Below are 6,000 nucleotides of genomic sequence, written 5' to 3' on the forward strand. Positions count from 1 at the left end.
TAGACTTCTTCTGACAAATCACCATGGAGAAAAGCATTATTTATGTCCAAATGATATACAGGCCAATGATTACTTGCTGCAACAGATAAAATACACCTTATTGTGGCCATTTTCACAACTGGAGATAAGGTTTCCAAGTAATCAATACCATATTTATGAGTGAATCCCTTAGCTACAAGCTTGGCCTTCAGTCTTTCAACTGATCCATCTGCTTTCAATTTCACCTTAAACACCCATTTACAACCAATTGGTTTTTTACCTTTAGGTAAGGGTACCAAATCCCAAGTATTGTTAGACATCAAGGCATCCAGTTCCTTTTTCATTGCTGTAACCCAGTCTGGGTGTTGAGAAGCCTCCAAATAACTGACAGGTTCAGAAACCTGTGCAACAATATTAATCAAAGCTCTAGCTGCTGAAGGTATAATGTTGAACTGAACCAGATTGCACAAGTGTTCAGTTACATTGCTTGCCATACAGACAAAATTGTCAAAGTGAGAAGGCTATTTTCTTGGTCTGGTAGACTGTCTAGCAGATATAGGGTTTGTGTTTGGGGTAGGTGGATTTGTGTTTAAGGTTGGTGAATTTGTGTTTGAAGATTGTACTGTAATTGTTTCTGCATTTGAATGAGATTCAGGCTGTGTGACAGGAACATGATAGGGTTCTGGAACAGTACAGGGATCTGGGATATGTGACTCTGGTTGAGGTTGTAAGTCAGGTTCTGGTTGTAGGATAAAAGGTTCAGGGATATCAAATGAAATGTCTAGCTGATAAGGTGTTTCTGTGGGTAGAAAAATAGGAATTTTAGATTGGTTTAAGGTTGAATCATAGTGAAAAGGAAGATATTTCTCATAGAACACAACATCTCTTGAGATAATGATCTTGTTGTTTTCCAAATTCAGAACCCTGTATGCCTTTTGATCTGGAGGATATCCCATCATAACACAAGGACTTGCTCTTGAATCAAATTTTGTCCTATCATTCTTTAGAGTTGAAATGTAACACAATGAACCAAAAACTCTAAGGTGATCCAGTCTAGGCTTAGTGTTATACAGCTTCTCATAAGGTGAACTGAAATCAACACTGCTCAAAGGCATCCTGTTGATTATGTGTGTTGCACACATCAAACATTCTCCCCAAAATCTGATAGGAACCCTTGACTGAAAGTATAAACCCCTTGCAGTCTCTAACAAGTGTCTGTGCTTCCTTTCAACCACTCCATTTTGTTGTGGAGTATCTAGACAAGATTTCTGATGAATGATGCCCTTATCATTATATAAGTGCAAGATTTCACCCTCACAGAGTTCTTTAGCATTATCAGTTCTAATGCATAAAACCTTAGCACCAAACTGATTTTCAATCAACAGTACAAGGTTATTTAAGATAAAGACAGCATCAGTTTTATTTTTCATCAAAAAAGTCCAAGTGTGCCTTGAGAAGTCATCAACAATAGTAAAAAAATAACTACAACCATCATGAATCTTAGATTTGTATGGTCCCCAAGTATCAACATGAAGTAAATCAAAGCACTTAGTTGATCTAGACAAACTAGAATGAAAAGGAAGTCTAGTCTGCTTAGCTTTGTGATAGACTTGACAAACTATATCACAACCAGCAGTGCTATTAAAAGCATTATTGACTAAATGCAACTTATTAAAAGGAAGATGCCCTAGCCTAAGATGCCAAAGCTTAGCTGCTTCATTATTAACTAATGAAGAAGAACTTGGAACAGATAGAACAGTCTTCTGCTGCTTCAGAGGATCAGAATCATCAATTGAATATAAGCCAGAACTCAAACTACCAAGAACCAAGGAATGATTCATGGTTGGATCCTGAATTAAGCATTTATCATGAGTGAAAGTAATTTCACAGTTCAAATCCTTACACAGTTTGTAAGTTGAAATTAAATTGAACTTGAAACCAGGCACATGCAACACATTCCTCAACTGTATGCCATTTTCAAAATTAACAGTTCCAATATGCTCAACTATTACTTTCTTTCCATCAGCAATAGTAATAGTGTTAGGAAATTTATCAAACACTTTATAATCACTGAACAGATCAATATTAGAGCAAATATGGTCAGTTGCTCCACTGTCAATAATCCAGCTAGAGTTTGAGCAAGTAAGTAAGTACCTGCCACAAAAGCTCCTGCAGATGGCTCCGGTGCAAGTGAACCTCCAGCTGAGCTTGCACCAATATCCTGAGATTGCAGAGCCTTCATGATAGAAGTGTAATGATCCATGGACATAGTGACCTGAGCATCTGATTCAGTAGACACATCATCATCAATATCAGCATTCTGTGCCACTGCAACAACTTTCTTGCCTTTGAACTTGCTGTTGTTACCAAAGTTAGGAGGATATCCATGTTTCTTGAAACATTTATCAACAGTATGGCCTGGAATTTTGCAATATTCACAGAATACAGGATTAGCTTTCCTATTCTGATAATTTGCTGAACTCTGATATTGTGGCTTGTAATACTGTGGATATTTTCTTGAATCTGCAGCAAATGCCATGACCTTAGTGTTATCATTAACACTTAATTCCTGCTGCTTCTCCTCCTGAATCAATAATCTGTAAGCAAGAGAAATAGGAGGAAGAGGCTGCATCATCAGAATATTAGATCTAGTGTTATTGTACTTATTGTTCAATTTCATCAACATTTGTACTAATCTCTCCTCCTGCTGTTGTTTGAGAAACTTCTGAGTTAAACCACAAGTACATCCACTGCAATTACAGGTAGGTAAGGGACTCATTTCACTTATCTGATCCCAAATTGCTTTGATCTGAGTGAAAAAATCTGCAATCGAAGTTTCATCTCCTTGATGTAGATCTGTTAATTTCTGCTGCAGAGTAAAGAATTGAGGACCAGAGGTTTGGGAATATTGTTCCTCCAGATCCTTCCAGATCTCTCTGGAAGTAGTGAGATATAGAACACTTCGAGCAATAGAAGTATCCAAAGACCTCAGAATGTAAGAGATGATTATTGCATCACATCTCTTCCATGCTGAATGAACAGAATCAGTAATAGCAGGTTGAGGAAGACTGCCATCAATGAAGCACAATTTGTTTTTAGCAGACAATGCAATGATCATACTGCGTTTCCACTCACCATAACCTTCACCGGAAAATTTCTCAGAAATCAAGGATTGACTAGTGTTCTCAGAAGGATGAATGAAGTATGGACTGGTAGGATCCTGAGTAGGAGGAAGAAGACTTGCCGCCATTGAAGAAAAATTTAAACAGCAACAATAAAATTGAACAAACTCTCAAGAATCAAACAAAAATGATTCACAGAAATTTGAAAAATCAATCAACAATAAAAAAATGTAACAATCAGAGTAAATTGCAGAAGATCGAAGAACAGGAACTAGCAGAATTTCAACAACAATTTTGGAATTCCAGAAGCTCTGATACCATATTGAAATCTGCTATAAGAAATCAGTGAAGAACAATATGAACTAGAGAGAGAAGAAATTAGAGAGAGAAAAGAGAGGAGAGTATTCTCATTTGATTGAATTCAGAATTAGAGAATAGCTACAACATGAATATTTATACTTAGCTATAATACTCTATGCTTAGCTTCTATTACAAGCAACAAAATCATAACAGAATTGCTGACTGATCAAGAATCTTGTAACAAACTTAGCCTACGTGGCAAACATGCCATAAGCATGACTCTAGCATAAATAATCAGCATCATCATATTCTGCAGGATTATCAACAATTTTATTTTATTTTTTCTTTTATTTCATGATAACAATTAATAATTACACTCAAATTGTGTAGTGGGTGGGTGTACAAAAATGTGGGAGTATAAAAATAAGAGAAAGTGAATATGTGTCATTATTTTGAAGTAATAGAGGGTAAGAGGATAAATTTGCCAAAAATAGCATAAATCATAGTGTTAAGATCTCCATACTCTTAACAAAAATGAATTGAAAAGTGTTCAATCATAAATCATAGTGTTAAGATCTCCCTACTCTTAACAAAAACTGATTTGAGGCACTGATCAAACGAGTAATCCCAAAATATGTAACAAATAAGACCCTAACTAAACGAGTAACCCCAAGATAAGTAACAAATAAATGGCTCTAAACCGCCTAAATTTGACCAAGCATAATGGGTGTGCCATTCAGAGGCACTAACGCTTCTTGCCGCTGACGCAGATAGCTGATCATCTTAAAATAATCATATAACTTGAGATTTGAAGCTTTATTTGAGGTTTGTAATATATCGTTGGAAATCTCTTGAATACCACTCACCAGTGCTATATATTTAAATCATTGCATTATCATTGCAGATCAAAAGTTTCAGCGAAATAATAGAAGGGACTCATATTCGTCAATTTCTTCACCAACATTTTGCTTCATTTTTAATTCATGTTGCTACAAAAATGCTCAAAGAAATCTGAAATAAGATACCCAATATAAAAAATAACGACTCTCTTTAATACTGTTTTAGGGTGGTAAAATTTTGAAGTGATCATTTTGCTAACAAATACAATACGTATAGGTGTAAAATTTCCATCACTGTATTTTCAACTTATACAATAAAAAATAGGAAAATTTGCAAATTGCAGCCATTTAAAGTTCGTATTTTGCAAATTGCAGTCATTTAATTTTTTTTTGCAAATTGCAGCCCGATTCAATTTTTTCATTGGTTTACATGTTGATAAATTTTCGGTTAAGGTTTTAGGGGTCATTTTAGTTCTTAGGGGACCGAATTGAGCTCGGAATTAGCAAAAAAATAACGTAAGTGTCTCATATTTACAGTTTCCCACAAATCGATACATTTTTGTTACGCAAAACGAGATACTTGCGTTATTTTTTTGCTAATTCCAAGCTCAATTCGGACCCCTAAGAACTAAAATGGCCCCTAAAACTTTAATCGAAGATTTTTCAACTTGTAAACCGATGAAAAGGTTGAATCGGGCTGCAATTTACAATTTATATGAACTTTTGGGCTGTAATTTTTAATTTTATTTTTAAATGGCTGCAATTTGCAAAATACGAATTTTAAATGGCTGCAATTTGCAAATTTTCCTAAAAAATAGTATCTATGCTTTTATTATGCATGCCTTCGTAGTATTTAATTAAATAAATCAATTATATTATTGCCTAAATCATGTGCTAATTAAAGTGTGTCAACTTAATAGGTACAAAGAGAGTATTGCGTGCATGAGTAATTTAGATTTCTCTGATAAAAACTTATAGTTATTTTATGCATATTATAAAAAAACTATAGTTCTCTACACAATTTGGAAATTATCATAGAACTAACTAAAGATTGTAGTTAAGAAAGGTGTCTTTGTTAAGTACAAGTATAAAATTCTGCATCAAAATAAATAAAAATAATAAGTATAAAATTCAAGTTATTTTGTTTACATTATAACAAAAAATTGTATCTTTCTCTTGAGGTTTTGTAGTTAAGAAAGGTGTCCTTGTATACTTCGTATAAAACTAAAAATTGTAATTCAAATTGAATCATATCGTTGACTTCAATAATAACTTATTAATGAAGGATCTAATTAATTAAATTAATTCATATTTAATTTAAAAACTTTTTTAATTTTTATTTGGGCTTAACCTAGGTCTTTAAGCTCAATTAGCTCTGCAATGACGAAAATACCCTTCTTAAGAAACAGACTAATTACAATCAAGCCCATTCTCTATAAACCAGCTCGTAATTACACGATTACGAATTGAATTCACCTTGGTCTGTTCATACGGTTATACATACATATATAACCTTTTCTAGTCTTTCTCTCACTAATTCTCATTATTCGTTTTATGGTCCATGCATTAACTAACTTACATAATTGGGCAAAAATTACAATTTTAGTTAACTAAGGACCTGTTCTCATACGATTATTTTCAGTTCACTTCAGTTCAATTTAGCTCTAATAAATTTAATTCAGTTCATTTCAGTCAATAAAAACAGACCCTAACTCTTATAATAGGTTTCACGCACGTGATTTTATATGGTCCATTAAAGC

This window comes from Chenopodium quinoa, unplaced genomic scaffold (genome assembly GCF_001683475.1).
Source record: "Chenopodium quinoa cultivar QQ74 unplaced genomic scaffold, ASM168347v1, whole genome shotgun sequence".
NCBI classification, from domain to species: domain Eukaryota; kingdom Viridiplantae; phylum Streptophyta; class Magnoliopsida; order Caryophyllales; family Amaranthaceae; genus Chenopodium; species Chenopodium quinoa.